Source organism: Callospermophilus lateralis, chromosome 4, assembly GCF_048772815.1.
Source record: "Callospermophilus lateralis isolate mCalLat2 chromosome 4, mCalLat2.hap1, whole genome shotgun sequence".
NCBI classification, from domain to species: Eukaryota; Metazoa; Chordata; class Mammalia; order Rodentia; family Sciuridae; genus Callospermophilus; species Callospermophilus lateralis.
Window position 1 is genome coordinate 132,349,439 of NC_135308.1, and position 13,203 is coordinate 132,362,641.

General features: G+C 33.2%; 1 protein-coding gene across 2 annotated transcripts in view; it reads left to right on the forward strand.

Annotated features, from left to right (window-relative positions):
- Positions 1 to 13,203, forward strand: part of Tmtc2 (transmembrane O-mannosyltransferase targeting cadherins 2) — a 375,266-nt gene that overhangs the window by 200,447 nt on the left and 161,616 nt on the right. The window lies entirely within an intron of this gene.

A 13,203-nucleotide genomic window follows, 5' to 3' on the forward strand; every position in this document is an offset into this window, starting at 1 on the left:
GAGTTTATGTGGCTTCTATAATCCGACCTCCCACTTGCAGCCCAAACCCTAGCTCACCATGACTTGCAGGTATATGTAGGTGGATGGCATCTCCAGAGTCTGTTTAAATCTTTCTAGATTCCTACTCACATGTAGTTTATAGACTTCAGGTTTGCTCCTGGCTTTTCTACTAATTAATGCTTTTGTTCAAAAAGAGTAAAATATTTTTCTGTGTAGCATTTTTGTAGTTTCTATGGAAGGATCTATTCTCTGGACATCAAACCTGGCTTGTATTAAGGAATGGCTAGCTGTGTTAGGAGGAGTATTTGAGAATGGAGTTGTTTGTTGTGGATCATAGCAGCTCTTTTGAAATTTTAATCTTCCAATGAAACAAAACAAAGCTGCTACAGCAAGCAAAAATGTACGAATATGAGTACTAGTGTATGCAAAAGGAAATTACAAGTATTGGACTCCTATAAAGCACAGAAGGGTAAAATATGTTCATTTCTTGTTGTAATGTAAAATGACAGATAATGTCACAGAGCAGGTTTCCAAGATGACTTTATTTTGTTTCAGCCCACCCCCATTCCTGCTTCTCTCTCTCTCTCTCTCTCTCTCTCTCTCTCTCACACACACACACACACACACATACACACACACACACAAAAATCTATTGTGATAGTGGATTTAAAAGAAAATTACAGATAAATATTGAGGGCTATGGCCTGAGATATTCTGGTTGAAATAGGTTGGATGTGGAGGCATGTTTATGTTTAATTCGGTTAAAAGAATTTTTATCCTTATGCATATAGACATCTTTCTAGCTTTGTATATATCAGTTCTAAACTTTTGTATAATTTTAAAACTATGAACGTTAACATTCAAAGGGTTCTAACAGGAACATGAATGTTCGTGATTACTAAAAATTAAATAATGATCAAACATACAAAAATTTTTATATTAAGGAATAATACTATTTTCCTAGTAAGTAAACCATATGCAGATTTGATGAAATAATAGAGAAACACATGCACTTGAACATACACACGTACACCTTCTTGAGAGCATGGCTATATGATAGGCTTATTTGTAAGGAATCTAATTTCCATTACTATTATCTGCCACTCTGAACATTCATTCAGCCATTTTAAATAGAATAATTTACTACTTTTATGCAAAACAACATTGGATATTATATTAAAATATCAGCATTATTATCTTTTTAGAAGCATTATATCTATGTGTGATAGTCAGTATTTCATTGCTATCCAACATGCCTGACCAAACAACTTAGAGGAAGAAAAGTTTATTTTAAGTTCATAGTTCTGGAGGCATAATCCATGGTCCATGGTCTCCTGAGTCCCTTGCTCTGGACCTAGAGAAGAGAGAAGAAGCACCAGAAACAAAATATAAATCCAGAGGCACACCATCAGTGAGCATACTCTACCTGCTTGGAGTTATCACCCACTTAGTCCATTCAAATTTGGAGGGACTCATTAGGTTACAGTTAATTTATAACCTTATCTTTTCACCTCCAAACATTCCTGCATTAACAAAGGAGTTTTGCAAGGATACCTAATTTCTAATCCATAAGAAGATACATTCAACCTTTGAACAATTTCTGTCTACAAAATTTAAGTGTAGGGAGAAAGAACTGGGTTAGTTACTTAATCAGAAAGTCACCTGAGAATCAGGTTTTGACAGCAACAAGTAAGTGAGATGTCAACTGAAGACATTTCTTTGTAAGTTGCATAGAATGAAGAGAAAATTTACTTTCTTATAATGTTGGGGGCACTGTATATTGGAAGTTAAAGTTTGTGTAATAAGAAGAGATGATTTAAATTTTTTTTTTTTTCTGGCACTACTTCTTCTTCCTTAGGATAAGAGTAAATTGCTCAAATGTGTAGATCATGAGACCACCAACAAAGACTATAAGGGCAAGATGTTTTGATGTTTTCTGCTTTATCCATTGACTTAATCTCCTTGAGCTTTACAAATAAGCTTTAGTAGTTTTTAGTATTGCAAATACTTCATCGGTTTTGGAATCATCCGAATATTTTCTAAGGAAGACTTCAAGAATAGATTGTCCATAATTATGTATATATTGAAAATAAATTTAAAGTAGAAATGAGTTTCTGGGTTTGTATAATGAAAACATTAGCATATTAATTACTGATTTTGTACAAACCCTTGTATTCTGCATTTTTCTGATTGCCAGTCACAGTGATATATTTAAGATTACTTTTGCTCTTGAAATGCTATTATTTGGAAGGGACAATACAGGACTTAAAAATCTCTTGTTGTTACACTTTAGGACGATGATTTTGAGATACATTGAAGGCTGTTGATGCAGTCACTGAAGCAGTTCAAGTGCTATACCTCTGCTTTCTGTGATACAGCTCTAGCATCAGAAGGCTGTATAGTGCTTTGGTCAGAGGACTGTCATACTTTGGTGTGGCTGTTTCTCATCCTCAGCTCATCCTGAACTTGAGCTTGGAGTATAAATTTATTTTTGAGGTTTCGAGTTGAAAGGAAAAGCTTAATGAAATGTATCCTAATCCCAGTTCTGATTATTTGGTAGGAAAATGTGGCTTCTCATGGATTTTAGTCATCTTGACTTGTAAATTTTCTGAATAACAACATTATTTAAGGCTCAATGGATGGAATATATGGACCGAAATTTCAAAGATCACACAGTTATATTTAGTAACTAGTAATATTAATTAATTAATAGAAATATGTATTCAGTGGATGTTTTTGGTGGGGGAAAAATGATGCTTTTGTGGCCTTTGGATATTCCCTGTTAGGATTCAATGTAGTTAAGACTGCAACTACAGAAGAGTGAGCCGTGATGTAATAATATAATTTTGGTACATTGACCCCTCTTATATTGACAGATTTCCTGAGTTTTTCCTACTTATCTTACTTAATCATCTATATACTATCTTTCTTTTGCTGCCTGGAAGCAGAAATTTCTGAGTTGTATGTTTAAGACTGTTAAATAGGCAACATCTTTCCTCATTTTAATATTACATTTTCAATTCATGTAAAAATACCTTATTTTCAAGTATTTGCTGTTGTGTCTTTCAAGAATTTTTGAAACTGATTCTTTATCAGCAAAGAAGCCAAAGAAAATTAACCTCCCTTTTTTTCAATTGTTAATAGCTCAAAATACAGAAGGCAACCTTTAAAATAATTGTTGCCCAAGATTTATGCTTAAAGTAAAGATATTTGACATTTTTTTAGAAATCTCATAGTTATTTATAAATATTATTCTATTTGTATTTTTCTCCTTAATATACATACTTAATTCTTGAAATATAGATTTCTGCTTGTTATTTCTTTTATAATCCCCCTTTCTCTAGAATCAGCTCCACTTTTGCACTGTTTAACAGTAGCTCCTGAGTTGTTCGCAGTTACTGCCAAAAATTAGTATATGGAAATTAACACAGGGTGTAGTACTAAGATGCACTATACTTGTGTCTTAGAAGCAGACCTTTAAAAAATCAGGTTTATTTTCAGTTTTAAAATTGGTTTCTAGAGTACATTTAATATTGCTTTAGTTTATGGTTTTGTTGGCATGGGTCTAGTTGACAATGTAATTCTCAGTAACATGCCCAAGAATACCGAATAGATGTGGTACATTATAAAATTGTATATCTCACTGATTATGCTTTTTATGTATAATAATCTATTCATGAGATACATCTTTTATATAGTAGTGGACTTCTCAGTGTTAGAGGACTATTATTTAATTTAATCCCAGTGAACACGGGGTTTAGTTTAAGCAAGTATCATTACATCCATTTGACAGATGAGAAATGAGCAGGGTCAGGATGCTTACTGTAAAACAAAAGGGTAATACTTCATTAGTAATACCTGTTATTTTCCTCATACTATATCATCACAAACTCTCTGAACCTGAGGTTGATCATTGATGTAGTGAATACATAAATACCACCTTGTGGGATAGTATAGGTAGCATATTTAGCCCAGGATCTGGCCCACATTATATATTTACCAAATTATTGCTTTCACTATTGCTAATGAATATAATGATTAAGTATACCCAAATTTTACTTGAGTATACCAAATCTAGTTGGTGGCAAGACTAGTACTAAACTCAGATTTTGGACCTTTTATCTAATGTTTCTGCATCAAAGTTTCTTTAGTGATACATGGTAGAAAACTAATCTGGGGCCTAGGTGGCAGGGACTCGCCCAAGAAATGGCAGGATCCACTGTGAGATAAAGTAGTCTATGGGACATTGGATTATAAAAGAACAAAGGGAAATTCAGGATAAATCGGATGTCCCTTTTTCTCTCTAGAGTAGTTTAGAAATCATAATACAATTATCCTGGAACTCATGGCCTATCTTCATCTTTTAGATCTGAACCAAACTCAAATGATCCCCATTATCATAGAAGCAAACTATAAGGGCTCCTTTGAAATACTTCTGTTTCTAATATGAACTTACTCAGAGAAAACTCAAATACTCTTTAGAATTTACCATCAACTTGTAGGTACTAGGTGAATGACTTTCATGGATTGTGAGATCAGCTATATATAAGGAATTTCTAAAAGGCCTTTCCTGTATTGGTATGGATATTATAAAATAGGATCAGTACTTATGGAATTGTATATATTCACCAAATGTTTTTTTTTTTAACTACTTTTTTTTAATGGGTGATTAGCAAAAAAAAAAAAAAAAAAAAAAAAAATCAGTGCTGGAGGTGGGGGTTCTTTGCATGAGTTGAGATGATCCTCAATCTTGGTGCTCCCAAATTCTTGCCCCTTGGCTAGTCATTATATTTAAAAAGGCAGTTATATTAACTATATATATTACTAGGGCTACTTCATCAAAAACTTTACAGAGAGCACATTGCTCATAGGGATAGAGCAGATATGTTTTGATGGACAGGCCCAGGGAAAAATTGTACATAGATGAATGAAGGCAGATACAGGCCAAACCGTGTATCAGTTACTCTAAGTGATACTGGTAGCAGACCTGGCTGTGGGTGTAGAGGTGGTTCATAGTCAAAAAGTTAGAAATATAGCAGACTTTGTAGATGGGGAATTGCTGAGGAAGTCCCCCTAGATATATTAAAGCAAAGACATAGATTATATATGTGAATATCACAATATGCATGCAGATGTTTTAATAACTAATCATGTTGTCAAGATGAACAGTGTTGTTATTGAAATACTCTATTTTATCTTTTGAATTTTAATGCTGTCTTCTTCACTAGGAATAAATTTAATTTCAGGTCCATTTGAAGTAATCAAAGATAGCAAAACAATAGAATAACTTCATATTGTAACATTTTAAATTAGAATTACATATACGATTATAGAATATGTGTTCTGGTATCAATGATACCTGATATTTAAATCATAGCCACTTCTTCCACTTATTTTTTCAACTAGAATTCTTATTTACCTAATTAACATGATATTCTTTTTTGTGATAATCCAAGGTATAATTGCTTTAGGGAAAACAAATTCCTGTAGGCTTAGAAGGGCTCCTATTTCCCTGGAATAATATGAAGTGATTATCAGATAATTAGTATAAAGCCTAGACTACACATTTTGACCACCCCCATCAGAGTGTTTATTAATAGATGGAGTAAAAAAGCATTCTGATTAAACACACAGAGATATTCTCTCTGTCTCTGTTATGTTCATCGTAAATTCCATGCAGTGAAGTGGCTCTTTTTCTCCTTACTTTTTTTTTTAGGAGGTCACTAGGGATTGAATTTGGGGCCACTCAACCACTAAGCCACATCTCTAGCCCTATTTTGTTTTGTATTTTATTTAGAGACAGGGTCTCACTGAGTTGCTTAGCACCTTGCTTTTGCTGAGGCTGGCTTTGAACTCTCCATCCTCTTGTCTCAGCCTCCCAAGCCACTGGGATTGTAACATTTTAAGTTAGCATTATATATACAATTATAGAATATGTGTTCTGGTATCAACAATACCTGATCTTTAAATCATAGCCACTTCTTCCACTTATTTTTTCAACTAGAACTCTTATTGCACACTGTAACCAGTTTCCTTTGCTTTCTTTTATCCCTCTCCATTGAGACTCGAAAATTTAGCACAATTAACCTTTATATTAAAATTAATTTATTTGAATTATAGTTTTGGCAAGACCATTGGTGGAGCATGTACTCCATAGTGCTTGAAACCAAGAGTGTTAGACAAAGAGACACAAGCTTGTGTTTCAGCTTGTTTAAATGTTTTTTGAGTCTCACTTTGCTTCTCTGAGGCATCCTTCCTCCTCCAGTACTAAGGGGGTGGTTTAGATACTGCTATAAAAATTCATAAAGATTGTATATATACAAAATTTAACCTAAAATTAGTCTTTAATTGGAATAGAAGTAATTCTTACTAGATATATTAGGCACAAATAAATTAGTTATTTAATATCTTTTGCAGCATGCCTGACACAGGTTACTGGCAAAATGCCATTTTTTACCCTTTTTGGAAATAGCATTCTGATTCTTTATAAGTAACTCAAAGTTGGGGAAAGTGAACTTTAGGATTTATCTTCTTATTTATGCAATTAAATACTTCAATTTTGGCAGATATTTACATACTAGTTAAGAATTTGATAGCAGGATTAAAGATTAACATTCTAAGATAAATTATAGCTAAAAGCAAGAGTCTAAGATAAGAGTCTTTACATATTTTGGTATTTATTTATTTTACTACTGAAATGAATATGCTTATCTGATAGCCCAAAGAGGCATGTTTACTCATGTAGACCTGAATAGTAAGTAGCTAAAAATGAAATATTAATATTAAGCAATATGTTTTTATCTGATTTTTCACAGAGCAGTACTATATGGCAAATCATGAGAAAATTGTTATAATTTTTATAATAAATGGTATATGCATAATTTCTTCAAATTTTAAATATAAAAAACCCTTGAAATGTAGGTCAGATTTCCACATATTGATTTTTGTTTTTGCTGTGAAATTGCAATAGTTACTTCATAGAAGTTTGATTTTAGTCTATAAACTTAAGTTTCATGCCTTTGGATGAGGGCTGTGGAAAACATTGGAAGTACTTATTGACACAGATCACTTAGCATTTCCAGAGGGACTGCATATTTGATTTTCTCTTTGGAACAAGTTTTACAGGATGTGAATATTTAATTGTTTCTCTACTTTTCAAAGAACATAAAATAGACCGTGGCAGATTGTGGACTAAAGTACAAGAGGAGCTTTCATTGTGAATTAAGGTCAAGTTTCTTAGTAAGTGGATACCTTTTAGATGTTGTTGAATATCTGTGTGAAGGGTTCTTGAGGTGTAGGAGTGATTCCTACTTCACTTCCTGGTTTCTTAATAGAAGAGTTTTTTTTTTTTTTTTTTTTTTAAATCAGAGTACATCTGCTAGGATTTATTTAGTTATGTGTAGAAGTGCCTTTTTGCCTTCCCTTACTTTTCTCATGGATATTTAGCCTGGGAAGGAAGTCTTAAATTTATTAAACAATGCTTGGTCTGTCTCTCCCACATCCTCACAGCACCAAAATCATTGTACCTGTATCTCAAGTCCCCAGCATTTTGGACACCTGTGAGCAACAGCTGTTTGTTGACCATAGGTTGAGTATGTTCTGCTTCCATTGTGTTAACAGGAAAAATGTGACCTTTAAAATTATAATCTCAAAGAAACGTAAAACAGTATATTTTTGATATGAACTTTTCTCTGGCCTGGAAAATATATTTTGAATATGGGCACCAGATAGCTTATTTTGTTGTGGTTAGGTTTTATTTACTCCTAGCAGCTCTGAAAGGATGACTCATTTGAATACTTTTATTTTGTCTTCATATTGTACTTTAGTTCCTAAATTACATATGGAAACATACTGAGTACTATAATTTATTGTTCTATTTTGAGTTCAAATTAAATATTAGGAAGGTAAGGTGACTCTACCTTCACATTCAGATACCTGAGAACAAATCTGGATCCCCTTTTTCATTAACTGTTACCTGGTGAGCTAATCTTCAGTTTTCTCCTAAGTAAATGGGATATTAATATACCTCAGATGTTTTTGTTAGGCTAAATAAGTTTAGATCACTTTCAAGTATATAGCAATCTTTAAATATAAGCACTACTATTATTAATTGTTATAACATTTTATTCTTTTTCCTTTTTTCTTTTCTTTATTTGTTCACTTCAATTATCACAGTGTGTTTTTTTGTTTGTTCATTTGTTTTTGTTTGTTTTTTCAAGTACTGGGTATTCAACCCAGGGATGCTTAACCACTGAGCTGTATCCACAGCCCTTTTTATTTTTTATTTTGAGAGATGGTCTCACTAATTTGCTTAAGGCTTTGCTCAGTTGCTGAGGCTGGCTTTGATTCTAGTAGCTGGGATTACAGGTGTGTGCCACCATGTTCTGCTCAATTATCATATTGTGGCAAGGAAGGACCATGAGATTGGGTAGTTGCCTCTCCAAATTAGGACAGTTTCTTATAAAATTCACTTGTATAATAAGAAGTAGATGTGAACTCTGAGTATTCGGAATCTGTGTGGCATTCATCCATACTTTATTAAAATATGGACTTTTAAAACACTGATAACATCACATTTTAGGCTTTATCACAATTTGGGGGGAAGAATTTTAAGCATTTTATTCCAATAAAACTACACCTCTGAAAATCCATTGCATGGAATGATCACATCGATAAAATGTATGGACTTAAGTGCAAAAGATATAACGTAGTAAATATTAATGAAAATGCAAGTCTTTATGTTCAGGTGGTCCAGTGTATAAGTATGAAAGTGGAAATTTGAAAGTAATCCTGTACATCTGTTTTGAATTGTCTTGGTATAAGAAAAAGTTTGATGTTAAATCTCTGTATTTCTTAAGTAGGATATAGTATAATCCTATCTCTATTTTAAAAGAATGTGAAGTATGACTTTAATTTTCCATTTCTACCTCTCGTTTCCTCCCCCTCCTCCCCCTCCTTTCCTTTCCCACATTTTCCCCCTAGATCCCAGGTAAGGGGTTAGATTAATTATATTCTTGGTTCATGGTCAATTTTTAGGGTGATCCCTGCCAAGTTTTCTCTTTTATTCATCTCTTTATCTCTGTATCTAACTTCATTTTACCTTTGCATCATAGGCAACTGTTCTAATGCATTTGATTTGTATTCTTGGATTTACAATGTACACTTAACATAATATGCACTGAGATTTAGGGTGTTCATTTTTAATAATAATTATAAATCTAATTATGTCACAATACATTAGATTTTTGTTAGTAGGCTTTTACATGCAGTCATGTTACAGTATTTTCATGCTGTATGTTGGTTCTCATAACAATTCATGAAGTAGACCGCATATTGTACTCCCAAGGATGGACACACTGATTATTTCTTACTGTCAGCCAACACGAAGACACCTGAAGTAAACACTGTCTTACATGTTCTCATAGGTGAGAATTCTGAGTGGGAAATTGCTGATCCCAGCTTATCTTAGGTTTAGTTTCCTTTGTGATTTGACTGAGTACTCTTGGATGGCATATGAAAGTGGAGGTTCCAGGTGGCATAAGGGACAGGCTGTTCCAAGTCACGCTGCCAACCACAGTGCTCTGGTTGATTCTCCTACATCCCCGTCAGTTCTTGGCTTCACCTAGTCATTTTTTGCCAAGCTGTGTATAAAAGATGTCTTGCTATTGTACTTTGCATTTTGCTGGGTTAATAAGAAATTTTGTACTATTATATTAGTTTAAACGCTTGGTGCTTATCTGGTTTCCTTTTTTTGTAGTTTCTATTTTATTCTTTTTGCTCATTTTCTTCCTAGTGGATTTCTTACCTGTTTCTTGTCACTTGTAGGAATACCTTTTACTTTCTAAATAGAATGCTTTCTCTTTTTAAATATTTGAAGTACATTCTCTGAGTGAATTGTGTGTTTTTAACTTTGAAGTGGCAAAGTTATAGGAGCACTTCATTTTGAAGTCTTCGAATTCATCAGTTTTTTACCTTTTGAGTTTTGCTTAGAGTCCTCTTAAGGAGTCTTTTTCTATTCCACGAAGATATTCCCCTACATAGTTTTCTCTTAGCTTTACCTTTTCCCGTTTAACTTTGTGAGTAGCTGGAATTTACCTTTGTATTTGGTGAAAACAGCACTAAAAATCCAGTTGTATTTTTCTCTTTTGTATATGGTAAGGATACATTCTTCAAGTCCCTTAATAAACAATGCTAAAATATTACATAAAATTTATATATTAATTTATATAAAACCAATGTTTTCATAGTGTAAAATTGTCCCGTCTATGAAACTTGGAATATTTCTCTGTATCTTAGCGGTTTGGCTTGGATATTTTCAAATAATGAGTCTAGTTAGATTTAAAAATTGACACGATGTGAAAAAGGCACACTGAGTAATTGGCAGGTGAATTATTTAGAAGTAGAATCATCACATAGGCAATTATGGTACATGTTTTATGTTTTATACTTTAACATTTAATATATAAAATATGTTAAAATTAGCTGGAATTAAGATGGTTTTTCAGTTCAAGTGTGATATTTTATTTTATCATTGGAATACAAAAAAATGAATAGTGTCCATGAAAATAATTGCTATTTAGATGACCGTTAATAGTATTTTTTATTTCTGGTCATATTCTCTGGGATAGTTTTTATGCATTTATAAGTGAGCTCTACTTTATGTTGGCATTTATTGGTAGCATTGATGAAAAATATCAATCACATTTATATTTGTAAGTCTGGAAACGCTAACAGAAATTTTCCCTCCAAAAACAAAAACAAAAATATCATGAGACAGTTTTAGTTTTAAGTTTGGCAACTCTTTAATGATTTTAAAATGTGTTTTGATAAACACAACACTGGGGAAAGTTACCTATGGGAGAAGAGATTTTGAAAAGGAATTTTGATTTTGATTTGAACATGATGAAATCTTGTCATCCTATCAAGGCTCTACTACTAAAGCAAAAACACTGGAAGTAAAATAAATCAGCAGAATTGTTTCTTGCACACACACACACACACACACACACACAAAAGAGATGAAAGGGAGCAAGGGAGGGAGGGAAGGGGGGGGAGAGATAGAGACAGAGAGACAGAGAGAGAACGAGAACATGAACATTATACCATGGAGAATCCTGAGGTCTCACATGTGTCCAGTTGCAGGATTTTGACTTTGGTCAGGTGATATTCATATCTAAATTAGCCTTATCACTTAACTTTGTTTTATTATTTATAATTCTTGCCACTCCCAGAAGTTCATTCATTCATCTTATTGTACGCATCCTATCTTCTTCAACCCCCTCCACTCCTCTTCCTTTTATCATAGGCTCCAAGTAGGTAACAGCTTAATTATTTGTTTTCAATATTGTATGCACAACCTGTAATAAAGTTTCTGGCCCCCCAAAAATGTATTAACGAGTATTATTTAATGATTACACTTGTGAATGAATAAATGAATACAACCAAAGGAGTGGACATATCTAAATATAACTGTATTCATGTTGACTACTGCCAAGAGCATTACTTAAGATTAATTAAGATACAGATATAGAATAGATCAGTTTGCTCCTGTGGACATATGACCTAAAATATTCAAAGAAAATCATTGCTATATTTTTCCTGCATCTGTATTTTAAGTCTGTGGTTTGGGTGGGGTGGTATTAATATAATGTTTTCTTTTTGCTTAAATTAATATTTGGATGAATTTCTCTGGAGTAATTTCAATGCAAATCAATTTTCATTTACTAATCCCACAATCAAAGCAGAATTTTGTGGAGGGATGAAGTGGATTGGAAACTCACCTAGGTATCAGAAGTTTCCGTAGAGCCATGCTTTGTTAATTTGTTGGGGGAAAGCTAGCATATATAAAATCCATGTAGTGTTACACCTGTTAAGTTTAAAGATAATTATAACATTTTACTATTGTGTTTGCTATATTTTAACTTCCTGTTATGGATTTAGTAGTTCAACTGGACAATATTTTAAATTGCTTTACGTGTGTGTGTGTGTGTGTGTGTGTGTGTGTGTGTGTGAGAGAGAGAGAGAGAGAGAGAGAAAGAGAGAGAGATTGTGGATGGAATCCAGAGGTGCTTTACTACTGAGTTACATCTCCAACTCATTTTTTATTTTTTAATTTTGAGAAAGGGTCTTGCTAAGTGCTGAAGGCCTTGATAAGTTGGTGAGACTGTCCTTAAACTTGCAATCCTCTATGTGTGGATTTACCTTTCCATTGGAGTATATGATTTTCTATGGATTCATCATTTCAAGGCCTCATCCCTAAGGTGTGAATGTCAGTTTGCAATAAAAGACAAATCATGGTATAAGAATGTCAGATGTAGTGTAGAGTAAATTTGGAAATAGTGAGCCTTGGGTTGGAATTTCTGCTGTAACATCTCAGGATCAACTTGGCAAATTCTTCAGTGCCTCTGAGTCTGCTTCCTCACCCACAGGACAGGCATTAGCTTTATGTACAGAACTCTGTAGAAAGCTTCGTGAGATGACATATATCAAGTGTGGCATGATGTGTGACATTGTTCGATATTGGATAATGATCAGTTCAGTCCTTTCTTGTTTTCCATCAGAATCATAACTTACCAAATACGAAAGATTAGTATTCTCTGCAGATAATATAGAGACATAAAGACAAAAATCACATTACATTTATATCATCAGTGCTCTATAATTTTAAATTGCAGAGCATCAATCATTATAACATTAATGATGATAGCAAATATTTATCATTTACCATGGTTCAGGCATTGTCTGAAACATCTTACTGTATATTGACTAATTTAATTCCCATCACAAAGCCAATGAGTCACTATGAACCCATTTTCCAGATGAGTGAACCATGGTGCTGGTGTATTAAATTATAGGCATGCAGGCAATTCTGATCCTAAAAGATTCTACACTTTTTAAATGCATTAAAAAGTGATACCCTTTCGTTATTCAGGCATAGTGTATCAAATAAATTTTGATACACATAAATCTTTCTTCTTGTCTTCATCTTCCCAATGGGGGAAGAGTATATTTTCAAGAATCAATACCCATCTCCTTGAGGGGAGAAATGACTTTTAGTATTGAGAAACTATAATTAGATGGGGAGAAAATTAAGGGCACACAGAAAACAAATTATTTTCAACATGATTACGTGTGGGGAAAGATTTTTCCCTACAGTGAACTCATTTGTTGGAAGGGTATAAAGAAACATTATATCTGAACAGA